The sequence below is a fragment of the Protopterus annectens genome, chromosome 4.part1, assembly GCF_019279795.1.
Source record: "Protopterus annectens isolate FY-2018-M chromosome 4.part1, PAN1.0, whole genome shotgun sequence".
Taxonomy (NCBI): domain Eukaryota; kingdom Metazoa; phylum Chordata; order Ceratodontiformes; family Protopteridae; genus Protopterus; species Protopterus annectens.
In genome coordinates, this window is record NC_056734.1 from 877,515,272 (window position 1) to 877,537,296 (window position 22,025).

Sequence of the window (22,025 nt, forward strand, 5' to 3'; positions counted from 1 at the left end):
GGCTAGGGTCATACATGCCTGGGCTACAAGATCAGAAAGCTCCTCCATGTCTCTTTTCATGTTGTCCAGGGAGGCACGTCTCAGGTCACTCTCACCAACATGGACCATGACAGAGTCATATTTGTACTTGCTGTGGAGTGACCTGAGTGCATGTGTTATGTGGCAGATCCTGGCACCTGACAGGCAGCTGACAGTAACTTTCTCCTTGTTTAGCCTGGTGAGTGGAATATCAGTGTGCCTGACTATAGAGTCACCTATGACTAGGGTGTTGGGTATGTTGTTATGCCTTATAGGCTGTGGTTGAGTGGCACACTGAATTTGTAGGCTATGTGTCATTGGAGTTGCGTTGGGGGGTGGAGGTTGCTTGCATTTCTGCTTTGGAGGTCCCTGTTGCTTGGGTAAATTTTTTTTTGAGAGCCTCCACAAATGTAGGTGTGTGTTTTGTGTTTCTATGTTTGTGTTCTGGTGATGTGTGTTCTGGTGATGTAGATTTTGAGTGTAGTGTGGTGCAAGAGTTTATCTTCTCCTCTTGACTGTCTAGTCCAGTCTTGGGTGAAGAGAGCTTTGCTTCCAGTTTGGTTATATAAGTGCATCTCTCACGGGTTGTAGTGTTGGGTGGTAGGAGGAGAGGGTTGTCTGTGTACATGAGGCAATTGCTGCATTGCCCCAAGATGCCCAGATTCATCAGGTAGACAGGAAAAAACACCGGGAGCTGACCCTTAGACATGCTTGGATAGGTGCTTATTTATTAAGTACTAAAAACTGTTTTCCTCTAGACAATTGAGGAAAGTTGAGTGTTGTAGTAATTTGTAGCTTATTTAGTGCTTACAATGAGATCTGAACAAGTGCTGAGCTCAAAGAAACAGATTTGAGTACTGAAACTAGAAAACTGGCTAGTTCTAAGAAAAAAAAATAATCTGGAAAGCTCCCCTCCAACACAGAAATGTTTGGCGCCTCAGAAACTTACAAACAGTCCTGGATACAGCAAATCTGTATCTGGACTAGACAACTTATAGGAAAGGCAGGGAACAAGCTTAGAATTTTTTTTTGTAAAGTGGAAAGGGGAAAGGAGGAGCAGAAGCTAACTGTTTTGGCCTTCTCAAATGTTCTCAGTGGAATAAGTAGAATGAGGTAATGACACTAGACTGGGAGGAGTGTCCCATATCAAAATTATAGTAGGGGTGGGCAACTGCAAAGCCACCAAGTATAAAAACAGGATATCAAGAGGGAGGGAGGGTGGAAAACAAAAATCAGAACAAACAAACCCAACCAGATGCTTAACAACAAAGTAACAAAGTTGAAAACTGAAACAACTTTAAAAAAAGCTTGAAAGAACCAATGAGGTGCTTACTCCAAGGCATGGTCCAGGCAACCCCAGTCAGCCAATGACCACAAACAATTCACTCTCACTGAAATGTTATACTGGCCTTGGCTAAGCTATGATGGCCTGGGACATGTGCTCAGACACACAGCCTCTACTAACAAACAACTAGGCCCAAATCACAAGCCTGAATATGGACAATGCTACACTATCAACACTACTTAGGTAGAAAAAACTTCAAAAATGTTTAAACAGATAAAGGATCAAGGAGACTCTAGAGAATGCTTTTAAATGCAAACAAGTTGTATGATACACTCCTAGCAGGAGATCAGAGCAAATAAACCCAACCAAATGCTTAACAATTGTTGAAAATTCTACTAAATACCTCACACACAGTGAGTAAAATAAAAATGCTATAAATAACTCAGAAATAAGCAAAAAACAGGATACTTAATGTTATATATCACAGATTAGTTAGCTCAGAGCCCTTCCTCTGACTTCCTCCAATTAGCTCAAGTGTGAAGTGGCTGAAACAGTTACAAGTTAACTTCTTAAATAACAAAGTTGAAACCTGAAACAAGTTTAAAAAAAAGCTTGAAAGAACCAATGAGGTGCTTACTCCAAGGCATAGTCCAGGCAACCCCAGTCAGCCAATGAAGACAAACAATTCACTCTCACTGAAATGCTATACTGGCTTTGGCTAAGCTATGATGGACTGGGACATGTGCTCAGACACACAGCCTCTACTAACAAACAACTAGGCCCAAAACACAAGCCTGAATATGGACAATGCTACACTAACAACACTACTTAGGTAGAGAAAACTGCAGAAAGGTTTAAACAGATAAAAGATCAAGGAGACACAAGAGAATTCTTTTAAATGCAAACAAGTTATATGATACACTCCTAGCAGGAAATCAGAACAAACAAACCCAACCAGATGCTTAACAATTGTTGAAAAATCTACTAAATACCTCACACACAATGAGTAAAATAAAAGTGCTATAAATAACTCAGAAATAAGCAAATTATGTATGCATCTACAGCCTCAGATGTGGAGGACATTCTGATAATGATGGGACATATCATGGTTGCCCAGATGAGGTCTATGAACAATAGACCCATGTTGAGACTGCTGCTAAGGTTGACAGTTCCCCACAACATATTGATACTTCCCATTGAAGTAGATGTAGATGTGCAGTTGGCGTGCATGGGCATGTGTCAGAGTTTGTCTGCCAAGGTCTACAGGCAAATTAAAGTTCCCAGCAATGTAGTGGATCTGACATCCATGTACTTTCCTGTGCCACAGATCATTTTGCACACCAGCTGGATATGCTGCATGAAGGACATGAGCATAGACACAGTGAGTTAATGGCATCATTCATTGCACAGAATGAAAATGTTATCTGTGGTATTGCCCATAGAATCCTTGACCACAGCAGCACTACTGCAGTACTACAAGAAGGGTTTTACATGCCTTGACTGTGCTTAGCTGATTGCCACATTGGAGGGGCAAGTCCTTTCTCAGTAGGACAAACCTTGCCCTCTGGGCATCCACATCCATGCTCCAATGTGCAAATAATTCTGCTGCTGGCCCATCTGAAGTGGGCCTAGCAGTCATGATCAGACAGTTAAGTCATGGTTGTGCACCTTCCCACAGTGTATCTCTAGATGCTGGCATCATCCCATCAGTCTCCTCTGATGAGCAATCTGGGCCAAGTGTTTCCATACATGGAAGTGGCAAATGGGACTATGGTATGAGCCATAAGAATGTGTCCCTAGACTGCATTAGAGTAACATAGTCTAGGGTGCTCATGCTACATTACTCTAATGCAGTCTAGTGCACCCTAGACTATGTGCGATTAACACTGATAGTTGGTCCACTCCATCCAGTAGTGTCAGTTTCACCACCTGGCAATGATTATTGCTGTGCATAACACTGAGAATGACATCTGTCTGTGTTTGTTGATAAGTCTGATGCCATGGGAGTCTGATACTTTTACTAAATGTAAGTGACATAATTTATTTAATTAGTTTATGCCTACTTTACATTGATATATTTTGTTTGTGATATTGACAACAGTTCTGCATTATGTCCTGAGTTGTTTTCCTGTTTGCATATTTTTATAGTGGGCAGATAGGAATGTGTTTCACAGATGTCTGTCCCTTATTGTCTGCCATAGACAGATACACCAATTTGTAACTGTATGCATACCTGTGTCCGTTGTGCCCTGAGTTGATGATCCATGTTTTGATAAATGCATTTATGTTCATATCATCATATGTTATGATTATGTTGTTATATCTGATGGTCAGTAATTACCATTAGATGCAATTTCTGCTTCTGTGGTGGAACAACACCAGAACAATAATGTTTAATGCATGCATGTATGTATGTGTGGCTTGTCATGACTCAAAGGTGTGTGTCAGATACTGCCGTGTTGCCTGGGCCTGCACTTCTGGTCACACCCTCCTTTGCCCATGCCTGTGTCTTCTTCCTCTTATGTCCTCCTGCTCCTCCTCTGATACCTGCAGGATGTCATCTTCAAACATTGAGGGTTGCCAGGGTAGTTCACCCACACCTGTAGCTGGAAGACTGCCATGTGCTATTGTTAGCATGTTGTGTAGCATGATGCACACAGTTATCTATGCTGCCTTCTCAGGTGTGTACTGCAGTGCACCTCAAGATATGTCCAGACATGTGAACCTGCCTTCCAGTACAACAAACACGCATTCAGTGGTATTTCATGTTGCTGTGTGCACTCTTATTTAGGCCTCCTGTGCAGGGTTAAATGGTTCTCTGTAAGGAGCCATTAGCTACAGCTCATGTAGTCACCTGTTGTGGGGAGGAAACACATATGTTGTCAGCATGGATATTGTTGAGAGGGATGTCCTTAGCTTACATCCTACCTGTGTTCCTGTTCTTACCCAATAGTATTCCCTTAGGTATTTCATTTTGCTGTAATGTGTCCCTGAGACCATTTTCCCTACATATGGAAGCATCATAGACACTTCCAGGGTGTGTTACCATGATGTTTATTATGCTACCATCAGTTGCACACATGAACTGGCAGTTCAGGGGTGGTCACCCCTTTCTGCTAATGTATCTGTCTGCTTCTGGATAAACTGGGGTCTTGATAGGGATGAGTGCAGTCTATTGCACCAAGTACATGTGGGAACTTTTCAGGGTTATAGAACTGGTGCATAACAGTTATCCACTCAATGGAGGTAGATGGAAAGTGCATGTAGATATCCACCTTGTTGCAAGTTTCTGCCAGGAATTTTGACAAGATACCACTGGCAGCTGTTTGTGACACTCCTGTAGCACCCCCATGTCTTTGGAATGTCCAAGATGCAACTACACCCAGGCTGAGACACACTTTTGTTTCATGAGGGATGGTATTGCCTCTCAGCATGTGCACAGGCATGTGTGGGCAACACATGTTGCAAACAGCCTGCACCAGCTGTCTGTCAAAAGCAGTACATGTTAATTATCTGTTAATATGATAGCTTCTTTGCAGCCTTGCTCTTACTGTAGCTGCCTGCCTTCTAGGGCACATAGCCATGACCTTCTGAATGCCTTACAGTAATGCAGAATGTTCAAGTTCATTCAATGCAGGTATATTTTTATTTTTTAGTAGTATTATTATGTATTCTGTCTTATTCCATAGCAAGAGCTTCTGTTCCTTGTAATGCAGTATAGCATACACAGAGGATTTTGCAAACAGTTTGCAATGTAGCTTGTTGCATATAACTTGGTTTGGACATGCAAAATGTGTTTTGGAATCCAATAGGCATGTATGGAATCTGCAGTTATTCTACACTGAATAGTCAAGTACTTGGACTGCTTACAGCATATTTTTTTCAAATAACATATGCATCAGATGTGTTGAAGTCTTCGTTCAGAGTGCTGCACTGTCTGCAGTTAGCTTTGAGAATTTGGCCCAGTGTTGCATTCTGATGAAAGGCACTTTGAGTTCTTCTCCTTCCATCTCATCACTCCCTCAGGTAACATGCCAGACTTAGGTCTCATCTAGCTGTTTGGTAGTTCAGGTGAATGGCAAAGAGCCAGTGAGACTAGCTTGATGAAGTGCAGAAATGTTTTCTTAAATTTAAAATAAGAATGACTTATACAGTACACTATTTAGTTCACTTACTAGTTTAACAGCTGTGAAGAAATAATTAAAATGTGCATTTCGCCGATGCTTGCTTCACCCCCATCAAAAAAATATCCAGTCTTCCATGACAATCATAAAATAATTTTCTTTTTCCTTATAATAAAAGAGTTTCTTTCCAGTTCTTTAGTTTCAGTTTTATTCTTTTTTTCTTTGTACCATGGACAAAAGAAACATAGTATTATGGTTTCATTGATATTAGGAATGATAATCCCATACTTATTAAGCAGCTAGGGTTGCTACCTTTTCAGATGCCCAAAGTGGCACATTTCTTATGGAAATGTGAGACTTTAAAGGACAAGCCAAACGTGCAAATAATGCAAGGAAGTAGACCACGGGCCAGATTCAGGAAGCCTCCATGTAAGAGTTATAACTCTTACACGGAGGCTGCAGTTAAACGGTGTGATGTCAGCATGTCATGCATATGCATGAGGTGCATGAGGCATGCTGAATCACACTGTAACTCTTACATGGTCCATGTAAGAGAGTAGGGGGCGTGTCCGTAGGCTAAGCCCTGCATGCGGACACGCCCCTGTAAGTGTAGAATGGCTGAAAGTAAACAGCCACGAGAGAGGCCATGGAAATGTAAACAAACACACTACACAACACATTCCCCCACAGACCATCAGTGTACAAAGTGAACAGAGGCTATAAAATTAAAATAAAAACTGTTTTATTTTTTTTAACACCCGTAAATGTGTGCTACTGTGCGCGCTCATGTGCACGGGCGTGCTACTAGCGCAACTGCAGTTAGCAATCAGTGGAAAAGGATATGAGAACTAAATATGCAAAGTAAGCCAAGAAGAATAGCGTAGCGGTAGAGTTGCCGGCTTAAGAGTAGGCAGACAGGGTTCGAGCTCACACAACAACCTTTTTTTTTTGTAAATAAGCACTAAAAAAGCCCCTGACAGTATTGTACAAATGTAAAAGTATACCCTTTTGTAAAATGGAATGAAATGGAGCAGATATATTGAAGTAAGCGTAAGCCACAAAACTATGGGCTAGGCTTGTAAATGCCCTCGGGCAGATAGCCTAGTATGAACCTATGAACCTATGAACCTAATAAAAATAATTAGAAATGTACTGATAGCTAAGTTGCTGTGAGACACAGTGCCCGTAGCTGCGTAGTGTTTAAAAAGCTGCAAACTGTATGCCCGTTGCTAAGCACTGGTTTAACAGGCTGAAACTGTTTGCAACTAGCTGTGCTTAGCTTAGCATGTGTGTCACTAGCCAATTAAGGTTTATCCCAGCGCACACTGTTTGCGCGCCGCTCCCACAAGCTAACTGCCAGTGCGCATGCGTTAGCTCCGCGCAAACGAGCGCAGACCTGCTTTTAAGTGCTTAAAAGTGCTTATGGCATGTTTGATTGACAGGTCCTCAACTCATTTCTGTCAGGAAAATTAAAAATCAGTGGTCAGATTCGAACCCAGGATACCATGCACTAGAGTCAAGGTACTAAACCACTAAGCCATGACAGCAATACCTAGAAATGCAGAAATAGCATATATATGGGATAAAATCCAGAATGGAGCATGATAAAGCATTTTCAGTGAAGTAGATACAATTCCAAAATGGCCAATCAGAGAAATGTGCGGGAAAAGCGGCATATATAAGCCCCATAGGCGGGAATACACACCAGAACCAATTGTAGAACAGACCTGCAGTCAGAATGAGTGGAGTAGGTGAGGGATGTTGCTTTCAAGCACAGCGTTGGGGCATTGAGGAGTCCAGATACATGGTCTGGCTCCTTGTCCATCATCACGAGGCCCAACTCATGCAGGGCCAGGTCTCATGGGGAGTGTACAGGGCGGAGGCATGGGACCAGTTGGCTCGTGATCTGACCAGTGCTACTGGCATTCCACGCACTGGTGAGCAGGTCCGTCACCACCATGCGGACCTGAAGTGGCATAAGCAAGACCAGTTGACCCAATGGATCCAGGAGGCCCGGGATATGCCCAACGCCCCACTACTGAGTAAGTTACATTTTACTCATGTATGTAAGGATTTCAACTAGCTGATACCATGGAGATGTGTAGTCCAATATTACTTCCTTTGTATTACAGCTGCAGGTGTCCGCTCTGCGAACCACGAGACGCATGACCGTAGGCTGGCGCGCCACCATGCAGGTTAGTAACCCCATCTAGTACTTGTAAATAAATATTATAGTGTAGCATGTATCAGAACACTGCAGTGTATTGATTAAAAGTAATCTAATGTGCAAGCAAGAATTGAAAGTTTGCAGGTATGGCTGCAACAAGTTCATCAGTATGCAAGTGTGACTGGAAAAATAATTTATAGAAATAAATAGTGCTGTAATACAGATGTCCCACCATTAATTAAATGTAGTATAACCTGCAGTAGTCTCCAGAGTACAGCTTCAGAATCTGAGGGAGTCACATGTGAGATTTATCCCCTGTTGAAATGCTGAATCATGACAGAAGTGAGGCTGTTGGAAAGTGTTTGAATCACCACAGGTCTAATATGTGAACAAAGCCTAGAAGTACCAACCTGAACTGTGAAGTTGCAGGATGTGTGAGAGTGACAGTAAGGGTCATGTATGAATAAATAAAGTAGTAATAACCCCTGAATATATTAGCCCCAGTGTGTTTCCACAGAACTAAATGCATGTGGGAAGTACAAATTAACATCCCAAACTGATTTCAGTGTGTCTGAATCTGGAATGTCTAGGCCAAAATCTGTATATGGTGATAACAGTAAACAATTTGCAGATAGAATGAATGATTATCTGACAGACTAAACAGCCATAGTTGTCCCCTGTCCTGTCATCAAAGTGTAGCAGGATGATGTATCTGATCAAATTAAAAATAAGTAGGATAGTTATGTATTTGTAACAGGTGTAGCATGACAGTCAAATAAAAATCATTTTGAAACATCAGCCTCAACTTAATTGTGTACCTATTACAAATGTATATCAATGTGTAACTTATGAATGTGTCATCACTTTCTATCTCCACCCAACCCTATAATTCCATATAACAACACCCAATAAATATTGGTATGTGAACATTTCATTAACCATGGACATTTGTCCGTTTCAAAAATATATGCATGTCTGTTCGTGCATGTGCCCTGTTCATACCTGCAAATCTGATGGCCTGTTGCCATTAATCAACCCTGCATGTTGTTTGATTGTGTATTTCCATTCAAATAATGCATGTGATATTGATATACCCCTTGTTCAATGGTGTTAATATCTGGGTGTTTGTTTAATGGGAATACCAATGCATGCTGTTACAACTAATCTGAATGGAATAATATGCCACTAACCCAAACTAACATAACTACTCACAAACCTAGAACGCTTGGGAAGGCAGGTCCCAGCGGATCCACCTCTCCCACCTCAGTTGGCGACTGCACCTGGCACTAGTGCCCAGGCCGGACCCTCCTCCGGTGGCCCTGTGCCACCTTCGGGTGGAAGCGCTGCAGGGGATGGGGCCCGTCCCCCATCTGCAAGCGTGGCCGGAGGAGTTCGTCCACTCACCCTCCAAGGTGTCCGGTCTGTGGTGCGAAGGGAGATCCAAGACTCCATTCTTGGGCCCCTACACCAGCTCGAGGCTCGTGTGGCACAGCTAACGTCCCTGCCCGTTGCCCCGCCTACACAGCCCCCAGCACAGCCCCATCCTGGGCTGTGAAGGAACAGTGGCAACTGCCTATGGGTGGGGATATCAGTTCCACTGTTGCCATCTGTGGGCTCATGCATCTTGGATAGCCCAACCTCCATCCCCATCAATTGTGTAACCCCCCCCACGTGTGTCATACACCGCCCCTGTATGCGTCTTGTCTGTCTTGTCTGTTAACCTACCCAACCTACCTCCCCAGCTATACCGATTTCCTTCACCTGACATACCACTCTCACCTGAAAAAAAAAAAAAAGGGCACTCTGTACCCACAAAAAAATTACGCCCCATACATAGCTGTCCATGTCGCACACATGTCCGCTTGACATTGAAACTGTTAATTACAATTGGCTCTACAACAAACATTAATGTTGTCCTGACACCTCTCTCAGGGGTGGAAGGCTTCAAATGTCTCACCAAAATACATGGAAATGCACAGCTGTTGCTGCTAAAGACATGGGCATCTATGGGCCTTACCTACATCCCTCCTGCAAATCCCACGCTTGTTTCCCTACTGTCTTACCCTCTTTGTGACCCCTTTTTCACCACTTTCCTGTCACCCCTTTTTCTTTTCTTTCAAAGAAAATAGCGCGGGTGTGCGCTTGTGTGCGCGGAGCTAAACGCCAGTGTGCATGCGTGAGCTCTGCGCAAACGAGCGCAGACCTGGTTTTAAATGCTTAAAAGTGCCTTTATGGCACTTTGATTGACAGGTCCTGTACTCATTTTGAAAGTCTGGAAGGAAAAATAAATTCCCACTGCCAGTCTCGAACTCAGCACCTTGGTAACATTAGTCTGTATGACCTACCACTAAGCCATGACTGCCATACAAGAACATAGTGCTAAAATAAATATAACATGTAATAGTAGGAATCAATATAAAGGCAATATAGGAGGTGTACTACCCAATGCATTTCAAGTAGAGTTTTAATGGCCAAATTACTGGATTCCCACACTAGTTCAGTGTTAACAGAAACAGCCCTACTAATTGTTCGCTTGTACATAATAATGTAAGGTAATGTAGACATAAGAAGGTATGTAAATGTACACATACATATATATAAATATATAGTAATACATATGAAATATAGTCGTAGGTGTCAGTATCCATACACACTCACTACAGGAGACAGTGAAGATAAATGCAGCAGCCAGAATCTGCAACACAGCCTGACTCCTGTGAGACCTACTAACCCCTTAACTGCTGGAAGGTGCCTCCAGCACTTTGATTGATAGACCCTGTACTCAATTTGAAAGCAAAATACAAGCATACTAGTAGGCCCTACCACAAGATCATTGTAACACTAGTCTGTATGACCTACCAGCAAGACATGACTCTCATACAGGGATGTAGTACTAAATAAGTGGAACATGTAATAGTAGGAATGAAGATAAAGGCAATATAGTATGTGTACTACCCTAAGCATGCAGACAGACTTTCACTGTCTCAATTACCGGATTCCCATACTAGTGTGTGTTAACAGAAACAGCCCTGAAAATTGTTAGCTTGTACCCAATATTGTCAGCTAATGTACATATATGACAGTATGTATATGTACACATATGTATATATAGCAATACATAATAAATATAGTTGTGGGTGTCAGTATGCATACACACTCACTACAGGGAACAGGTGGGAGAAATGCAGCAACTGAATTCACAACACAGCATGAAGCATGAGAGATGTACTAACCTTCACACTCACAGAACATTTTCCAACAGCATACCAGCATGGTCCACGCCCTTACAATCTGAAAGGGCAACGCCTATCTCACATACCTTTTTATAGCACTGTCCTGAAATCACAGTGAGACATGCAATCAGTACACGACTGGCTGTATGAAATTAGCCAATGCTGCCTTAGAATTGGTGCAGAGGCCATCACATGGGCCTATGCAGATACCTACAAAAGCATTCAGTACCCACACTCCACACATGCAATACAATCATTGCACAAACCTGAGAAAGAGAGAGAGAGAGAAACAGAAATACGAAAATAATCAGACTGACAGCAGCAAAACCAGCAGCAGCAGCAGAAAACAGCAAGCAGCAAGCAGCACCACTGACACAGCAACAGCTGCCACAAACACAGGTAATGCAAAGTAGCAGGTTAATACTGTGTTTACTGTGACACCTCCAAATGTATCATAGTTCACTATCTATAGGTATGTCCATGAGATAGGTTGTGTGTACATAGTCCTGAAATATATACATATGTAATATTGCTGTACATGTTGCCCATACTTAAAACTTCCATAGCTAAGAACACAAGGCCAGTTGTGCATATGATGCAGTAGTTACCAGGGTCAGTAGAGGTTACTCCTCATTGGTGTGGGACCACTGTGTATGTATGGCACTGTTCAGGTACATATCCCGTAGTATGGCCAGGGATTAATATCAGTCTGTCATGTGGTGCTATGTCCTCCAGGGGTGAATGTAGCACACATCAAGGGATACCATTTCGTAACAGTGATGCTATGTGTTCTGCAATGTTGAGGGTGGCTCTCACCTGGACATGTGAGAGGATAGGGAGGTTACAGTCATCTGGGATAACTAATACCACATGTGTAGGAGAATGGGGGGGGGATACCTGCACCTAAACTGTCTGCAACAATGTTGCCAATATCTGTGCATTTGGTGAATGTGAAGCATCTTAACACTGCTGACCACAGATGCCTTGCCTTCATATGAATCTGCCCTGTGCTGCAGTAGCCTCCTACTATTGTTATACAATATGCCTGTATCTGTAGTCCACTGGACAGGATTAATAAGTGGTGTGCAGTTGTTCTGGGTTAGATATGTGTGTGCACAGTACATGCAGTATGTGGGATGTCTGTGGTAAGCATATGCAAAGGGGCCGGAGGTGTGTGTTGTGGCTTCCACTGGCCCAATGGGCTGCATGGATAGCATCACTGTCATAACTAGTGAATAACTGTGTAATTACATGCATACATAGCAAGGTAGTGTACTGTGCTTGTGGTGTTGTTCGGATATGTATATCCAGGCTGAGTAATGTGTGTCCACATCACAGGGTTGGATGGCAACACACATCCAGTATGTAGGGATGAACACCCAGAGTGTGTCAGATGTGTCACCTGTGCAGAAATATCTGGCCATTACTGTACATCCCCCACAACACACACACTTCGCCACCTGACTGGTTATGGCGGTATTGAGTAGACAGAGCCTAGCCTCCAGTTTGGTATATGGTTGCATCACTCACATGAGTTTGAATTTGTTGTTAGGAGGAGGGGGTTGTCTGTGTACATGCAGCTGTTCTAACATTGTCTCTGGAGTACCACACTCACCAGCTGGACTGAGGAGGGAACTGACAACTGACCTCTGGACATGCTAGAATACTATTGTGAATTCCGTAATAATTGAACACAAGGTCCAGTGGGGAGTGAGGGTGTACTGATATTACCTACAACTGCTGACTGATATAAAAGCGTCAGTGAGCAAGTGCCAGGTAACCTAAGTGCAATGTGTCACAATTAAGTAAATGCAACAATGACAAACAGTCACTTGCTGTCATGTGTAACATGGAAATACGTACAGTAAGCAATGCAGATATCAGTAGTGAGTCACAGACGTGTTGAGAAGCTGTGTATTATGTGGAAGTAGCATACCAGTGAAATAACAAGCTAACAAATAACAAGCATATAAACAAAGGTAGATCCAGGAGGCCTGGATGTAGTGTTTGCTACAGCAAACAAGGTGTAGCAATGTCAGTAAGATACAGCTCAGATATGCAGGCACTATAAACCTGAAACCAGATGTCCCCAGCTATGAATGGCAGAGTACAGCCTATTGTCACACACGAGTGCAGACCACAAACCTTGTTAATGTTAAATAACTGGCCTGAAGGCCAACTGCCTATACCAGAACTAATACACTTGTACACTGGGCCCTCAATCAGCAGTTCCCAACTTCAATGGATGAAAGATATGTGTCCTGCCACCACAGTGCTTGCCACAAACCTCCCTAATGTAAAACAACTGGTCTGAAGGCCAAGTGCTTAGTCCAAATGACTTAGAATGATAGCTACACTGTAATCAAGTTACAACCAAGCAGTAATAAGTACAATTTAATACTCCCTGTATAGAATGTGTACCATGTATTGCTGAAATACTATGCTGATAACCTGTTTGTGTACTTTTCCAGGTTAACATGGCTCCAAAAAGGAACCCAGCATATTCTGCTGCAGAGGATGACGTGATTCACCAGAGCCTGGTGCGTGACTATGCCATCCTGTTCTCACGCACCACCCAGAATCAGCAGGAGAGGTCTGCACTGTGGCAAAACCTAGTTAGCAGGACAAATGATGTTGGCATGCATGATAGGACATATGAGCAGGTGAGACATCACTGCAGTGATTTGATTAGAAATGTCCGCCAGCGTGCTGCAGATATCCGCAGGCAACAGGTTGCCACAGGTGGGGGTGGCCACACCCCCCTCACCAGACAGGAGGGGCTACTGCTAAGTGTTGTGGATCCAGCCCCAGAACAACAACAGCAACAGTCATGCATCATGATGGAGGTTGGATCCACACAGCAGCAAGACACTGAGCGTGCAGGTAAGATGCCATATTTATTTATTGTTATTACTTTTACATTTGTTGACCAAGATAGTCTAGCTGGATATATGTCCATTTTCAGTAGAGGCCTGGGGAGAAAAGCTCCACACATAACATAATAAAGGCAGACAGACAAGTTGTTAATACAGACAGCCAACATAATAGAAATATACACCAGCCTGTTAATTAAATCAACATACATTTAAGGAACTCAAACAGTTTAGAGTCATACACAATGTACTGTCGGTTTCAAAGCAATTCTACCTAAAGCATAACGGTTATGCAATAAGGCAAAAGCCATATAGATAATACTTAGGGCTCAGAAGGGTAGAGAAGTAGAAGGAGTATGAAAGATAAAATAATAGGGAAGAGGCAGGAGTCAAGAAGGGAAGTGAGGAAAAGAAGGAAGACAGTCAAGAGGAGGTGGGAGGGATGGGAGAAGTAGGTCAGAGCATAGAAGGACATCAAGGTGAAAGAAACAGGGTAGAAGCTAGTTTTTATGCACAATGAGGGGTTAAAGGTAAAGAGAGGGTGGGGAGAGGGACATTAGCCTGGAGTCCAACAAGAACAAAGCCAGTGGTTTTGGAAGTACAGTTTGAGTTGTCGTTTGAAGAGAGGTAAGGGTGAGATTAGAGTTAACTCCTGGTATGTACATATGACTGTTCTGTACACTGTTACTTCATGCACGCATAAGGTGTGCATGTGGTATGTATCTGTCATCATGATATGTAATTGTGCATGTGTGATACAGACATTATGAGCAGCTGATGTGTATAAGGGAACTAGAGTACTACTGTACTGTATCATGTGCAAAACAAATGGCACACTTGTGCCCACTGACATTACTCTCTTCGCACTTCCAGGTCCCTCCCATCTAGCAACGAGGCAGGCCATACATGCTGGTGAGTGTTTTTAACATTACCTGAAAAACAATTTATAATACTAGTAAGAGTAGTGTAACTCTGTAGTAGACATGCTGGTGAGTGTGTTAATAATACCTGTAATACCCAGTTGTACTAAATTAAGAGTAGTGTAACACGGTACTGATGTGTGTGTTTACTGTGGGGTGTGCATGTGTGAGTGTGCCTGTGCCCATGTGTGCATGTGTGTTAGTGTCCATGAGTGCATGTGTCCATTTCTGAATGTGTGCATTAGTATTGAAGTGCATCTCTGTCAAATATGTGTTGAGACTGTAATCTGTGTTCCCTGTTTTCCTCCCGTAAGTTCTGGTGCTGCTCTGGTGAACTGCAGCAGGGAACCTGAATCTTGTGCCCCAGGTACTGATGATGATGAAATGTCTGTAATGGTGCAGGAAGGTGTGTCTGGGTCCACCATTGGTCAGCCAATTGACAGTACACAGCTGTCAACCCGTCAATGCACAGTCATCCTGCCGTTACATCCTTTGTCACCATTGTCCCTAGGTGATGGACAGTCTGCAGTGGGCATAGATCAGGGTAATGTGGTACCTGTGGTACATGCATCCCCACAAGGCAGCCATGAGCAGGGTCCTCCAATGGTACCATGCAGACAGTCGCCCATGGGTTCTCGTGGGGGCATCCGTAGCCGTACTGCCTCTGGCCGACGTGCCCAAGGAGGTATGTCAACCTCCACTATGTTTCGAACTGTCATGCAGGCACAGGCATGTATGGAAAGGTACACCAGACAGGATCTGAGGGAGCTGAGAGCATGTCGCACAGCCATGACAGACAGCATGCGTGACGTTGCGAATGCTATCCGTAACTTCACAGATGTCATTGACAGACGTTGTGGGGGCATAGAACAGCTGCTCCACAACCAGATGTCCATGGGCCAGGGCGATGGTGTGCGTTTGCGACGTCGACGTGGCCATATGCCAGCAACAGCACCAGCTGGCAGTGGCCGCGGACGACAACAGGCCCACTCACGCACCTCAAGTGCCAGCACCAGCCCCAGCAATGCTGGGTCTGTGCTGTCATCAAGACGCCCCAGGAGACCACGTGCACGTGGCTCTGGACAGTCCCAACAGGGAACTGTGTCCAGTCAACACACCCCTGCTTCTGATGACAGTACCCAGTCTGGGTTAGTACCAGATATGGCCCGTAGCACCCCTGCCAGGCACAGGTACCGTGTCCGTGCCCACAGACACTGATCTGGATGACCTGACAGGTGCAGTCTGTGGCTGTCCACAAAACCCTGTACATGGCAGCCATTATGTGGGACTGTGTGCGTGCTTACACACATGCAGAAACCTAACACCTAGGGCAAACACATACACACACACACTGCACCAACACTGGTCCACCCTGTACTGCTGCTCCTCACAAACACACATACACACACATGTCAATTGGTGTTACCAGTGGCTGGCTTGGGCATACCTAACCCACACCCTGTGCATATGATGACACTGTGCCACCTCTTGCATACTACAACATTGGTGCAGGAAAAGGTAAACACGTTGCTGATGCACAGGGTGACTACATAGATGTGTATAAGTAGTAACATGTTGGTAACTGTTCACTGTTCCAGTATGATTGTGTGTATATCCCAGCAGTCCTACTGCAGTAACTGTATGAATGTCCTCAGTTGTTATCTGCACCCATACTACTTACCAAAGTGTACCAGCTGCACACCATCACATGCTAACATTGACTATCATAGGTTCATAGGTTCATAGGTTTATACTAGGCTATCTGCCCTAAGGCATTTATAAGCCTAGCCCAAATTTTTGTGGCTTACGCCACCCCTTATATGAAAAAATACTGTGCCCATTAGTTTGTTGTGCCTCTGTCCAGCAGTGACACAGAGATGATTCCCGGGGTAAACCTACGATCTCCCATCCACAGGTCTAGATTTCTCTTGAACAGAGTCAGCGAGGTGCTCTGCCTCACATGGACCGGGATTTTATTCCACAGCATAGGGAGTCTCTGAGTGATAAATCTATCCCTCCAGCATGTCCTATTTATATCCGTGCTAAGGTTTAAGTCGCTTGCTCTAGTGGTTTTGGTGGATTTGGATTTTTTGAGGTGGAGCATGTCCATTAATTCTGGGTTGGACATGGCCTTGTATGTCAGGCACATGTCACCTCTGAGCAGATGGTATGCGACTGAATAGAGCTGGAGTTTCTTCAATCTGGCAGCATATGACAGATTTTGGAGTCCCTTTATCCTTTTGGTGAGGAACTTTTGGGGTCTCTCCAATTGCTGCAGATGTCGGGTGAGATACATCCCGAATGGGGCATTGTACTCGATCATTGGTCTGATAAGTGAAGAGTACAGGGGAACAATAACCTCACTAGATCTGGATGTGAATCCCTTCATGATCAGGTGGGCAATGTAGAAGGTCTTTCTAACCACTTTAGCAATGTGAGTGTCAAAAGAAAGGCCACTGTCAACCTGGGTCCCCAGGTCCCTGATAACCTCTTCTGTGCTTAGTGGATTGCCACCTATATGGTAGCTTGGGGTTACCTTGTTTTTCCCGGGGTATGACTATACATTTTTGGCGTTTAACTTCAGGCCATGGCTCTGGCACCAGCTATCTGTTTCCGTGAGTCCCTTCTGAAGGATATCCGTGTCTGATGCACTTTCCACTATGGCGCCCAGTTTGCAGTCGACTGCAAACTTTGTCAGCCAAAGTCCTCCTATGTTGGCCTGTACTTCTGAGAAGTAGATGCCAAACAATAGGGGCCAGGACCCTGTGGGACACCACTTGTGACCGGCTTGGAGTCTGACACGCCAGCAACTCTAACCCTGTGGGTTCTGTCCTTAAGCCAGTTTGCAACCCATCTTGTGACATATGGGTTTACATTTAAGCTGGTAAGTTTTTCTACAATACCCGAGTGGGGCATTGTGTGAAAGCCTTTGCAAGGTCAAGGTAGGCTGTATGGACTGCCTTTCCTCATCAATGGCCTTGGTGACTGTTTGAAGAAGTCGACCAAGTTCAAAAGGCATGATCTTCCCTTGACAAAGCCAAACTGGGTCGGGTCCAATGTCTGCAAGTCCCTATATCTTTGTTTGTGAGCTCCATTATGATCCTCTCCATAGCTTTGCAGACTAGACTTGTTAAGCTTATGGGGCAGTAATTACCAGGGTCGGTAGAGTGCCGCCTTTGTGGAGTGGGACAACAGTTGCCGTGCGCCACTCCTTGGGCATGTATCCTGTGGTAAGGCTGAGATTAAACACCTGCCTTATCTGCCGGTTTAATTCCTCATTTAGCTCGTGTAGCACACAGCCGGGGACACCATCCGGTCCCATTGATGCTGTGTTTTTAGCTTTAGAGAGAGCAGCTTTCACCTGCGCATTTGAGATGTCCGGGAGGCTACACTCGGCTGGGATAGTTATCTCTCCTTTAGGGGAGAGGGGGTGAAGTTTGCACTGAACCTGTCTGCCAGTATGTTGGCAATGTCTGTGGGTTCAGTGATTTTTGTATCATTTTGGACTAATTCTGAGCATATCTTTGAGTTTCCACCCAGTTTCCTAACATAGCTGAAAAAGGCCTTATGATTGTCCTTTGAATCCATGGCAATTTTTCTCTCAAAATTGGCCTTAGTTGATTTTATGAGTGCTCGTATTTTTTTACTAATAATGATTAGGGGTGACTTCCCTTTTATGGATTTTGTTCTATCATGTAATAGCTTTCTCCTCTTATTGTAAAGTTTGTTAATGGCTGGGGTCCACCAGACTGGACGTTTGCCCTTTGTGGAAAGAGTCTTGGTTTTATTTGGGATTGCCTGATCCATGCAGTCCTGGAGGTGTTCATAGAAGGCATTTGTAAGGGCTTCCGCAGCTTGGGTTGTGGTTTCCACTGGCTCAGGGGCCTTGAAGGATACCACACTAGTCTTGAGTAGTGTGAAGTTTGCTTTAGAAGTTCTTCACTATGGTCTTTTTTGTTTGGGGTGGGAGCGGGATGTGGATTTCCAGTGAGATTAGTTTATGATCAGATCTCACCAATGAGGGATATACTTCGTGTGGAGCATTTTGTCCCCATGTTTGTGACAATGAGATCTAGTATATTTTCTCCTCTGGGAACAGTGACTAGCTGTTCCATGGCATTTGAATTTATGAACTCCAGGAACCATTGGGCTAGAAAGTTAGGGCTTGAGTAATGTTCCCAGTCTATATTCGTAGTTGAAGTCACCCAATATGATGGTGTTTGGAGATACATTTATACCCTCCAGTGTCTTCAGGAAGGCTGTGTGGGGTTCCTGAGTTTGAGAGGGTGGCCTGTAGCATGCTACAATTTGTAGAACAGTTTTGCCTATGGTTAGTTGCACCTGGATGGTTTCCGAGCTTTGTGCGTTGCCACCAACCTGGAGGTGTGGGTATCCTTTATGAATATGGATACACCCTCCTTTGTGGTGTGGTCCGGGTTTTGGGGCCGGAACGCATGATATGAGGTAAAACCTAATAGTGCCGGGGTGCTCTCAGGAGTCTTGAACCAGGTTTCAGTTACAGCACAGACATCAATGTTCTCCATACTGAGAAGGGCCTCGAGTGCGTGCATTTTGAGATTTAGACTTCTGGCATTGAGCAGCATTACCCTCAGTTTCTTCCCATTTTTGTTTTCTAGGGTGGTAGGTTTAGAATTTGAGCCTTGCCTAAAAAAGGCACTATGGGAATGCGCATCATGTGCTGTTATGTAGATTCAGTTATATGTATCTGTTCTGTCACACATGCATTTATACACACCCTGCTACCCACACACATGCACACGCTCACCTGCCATTCCCATTATTTATTACCCTACATGAGTAGCTGTTGATACATGACAGGTACACATTTGAGAAGTGCACTATGATGTTTACTACTGACGTCCTCTTCTCTACCTGTACTCACAGGGTGCAGGCAACCTCATCAGTTCAAAGATGTAATGTGCATCAGGTACTGTGGTACCCTGATTGCCACATCAAACATGTTTCCCATACGGAAATGCACACACAGACACATCCCACATCCACACACTTGCCACATTCAGGCTTCAAAACACTATCTAGGTATATTCTGGTACATGTCCGTGTTACAGTAGCATGTAACACTATACTGAGTACTGGCAGTTGTCTGTTGTCATGTTGTTTGTATAGAATAAAAGAATTGTTTGATTATCCTACTTCGTTTTGTGGACATTACTTGAAGAAGTGTTACCTTACATGTGTTATTGGTACCACCACCTTCTCTTTTGTAGTTTTGTTTGTATAGGGTGCTGTCAACATCACTGCTTGTTAAGGGTAATGAGCACCCTGCAGTGCATAGCCCCATGTGGCAAAAGCCACATCCCACGCCCATCATTGTGCACACACACTAACCCCACCCACAGTAAAACACATACTTTCCATTTGCAAGATTCAAACCCATACCTAACTGTGTTATGACAGTAGAAACAGACACTTTAGCAGAGTGTGCTATTTGCAGTAGTTGGAGAAATCCTTTCTAATGCTGTACTTAGAGGGTGCTGACATCATCTGTGTGTAGGAGGAGGGATGTGCACCCTGTAGTGTGTTCTCCCAGTTGGCAAAAGGCACATATCCCTCCCAGCATAGTGCACACACATAAAACCCACTCATACTAACACACATACAGTCCTTTTGCAGGATTCAAACCCATACCTAACTATGTTATGACACTGGAGAAAGACGCATTAGCAGAGCACGCTATGCGAATTACTGGAGGACTTAAATACAGGTAATATAGTTATAGAGTCCTGACATCATCAGTGTTTCAAAAGGGGGATCTGCATCCTGTACTGTACTGTCACAGTTGCTAATAGGGGCATTTCCCACACACACATCGATGTGTTCGAGGTTTGCATATCTGAGGGATCCAGTACTCCAGTGTGATTAGTATATGGTTTGATTGCAACAATGAGGGATATACTCCCAGTGGTGAGCATTTTGTACTCATGTTTGTGATGATCAGGTCTAATATATCTGCCCCTTTTGTGGGAAGGTTGGTTACCTGTTCCATAGCTAAAGAATGTCTGATCTATGGGAACCCTAGAGCTTGGGTATTGTGGCTTGTGTAATGTTCACAGTCTATGTTTGGGTAGCTGACGTCACCCAGTATGATGGTGTTTGCAGAGAAATCTATACTCTCCTGTGTCAGTATGAAGGCTGTGTGGGAGTCCTGAGTTTGAGAGGGTGCTGTAAGAGCTCCTCTGTGTCTCTTTCCATGTGGTCCAGGGAGGTACGTCTCAGGTTGTTTGCACCAGCATGGACAATGACTGCCTCATAGTTGTACTTGCTGTGGAGTGACCTGTGTGCCTGTGTTATGTGGCACATTCTATCACCCGACAGGTAGCTAAATGTGACCCTCACCTTGCTCTGTCTGGAGGGTGGCACGTCTGTCAACAGCTCATGTCAAGCAAGTTCACACCCCTCATAAATGATGTGGAAACCTTCAAAGGCCCCAGGCATGTTGAAAATATGGACCAGACTGCAGATACCTGTATAAAGGCATTCTATGGACACATTCAGGAATGCATGGATCATGAAACCACATATGAAAGCATGACTCAATTCTCCAAAGGCAGATGTCCTGGGTGCCGGACACCAGCTATAAACACACTATACAATAGAAGGATGACGCCACTACATGATACAACAACCTCCCAAAATGTGAAGGCACCACTGATGAGTATTGGAAGACAACTACAGGCACCCATACGATTGTCTAAGGCCATCTTTGAGAGAAGATTCCACAAGCCACTGAGGATAATCACAAGGCTGTCTGTAGTTATGTTAGGAACCTGGGTGGTACTACCCAGATATGCTCAGAGGTAATCCAAGATGTCACACCAAATACAAAACACACAGACATTGCCATCATCCTAGTGGACAGGTTCACTGCTGCCTTCCCCCCCCCCCACCACACCGAAAGGGCAAATATGTCTCGCGGCAGAGTGCTGCCCCCCCTGACATCACAGATGCTCAGGTAAGAGATGCCCTTCCCAAAGCAATAAACACTGCATCAATGGGACCAGACAGTGTCCCAGGCTGTGTCCTACATGAACCACAAGAATAGCTACACCCAGACATAACACCACTGTTCAATTCCAGCCTTACTACACGATATGTGGCCAGAGAGTGGCGTACAGCAACAGTGGTCCCTCTACATTCAGGTGGTGCCTTCACGGATCCTGGACACTATTCACCCCATATGTCTGACTAGCTTTGTCTGCAAAGCTATGGCAAGAATCATCATGAACCTCACATATCTAGATATTGTGTACCTACAGACATGTCACCATACACAGTTTGGCTTTGCTAATGGCAGAACCTGCCTCTCAAACCTGTTTGATTTCTTTGAAATAGTCACCAAGGCCACTGTCAAGGGGAAGGAGGT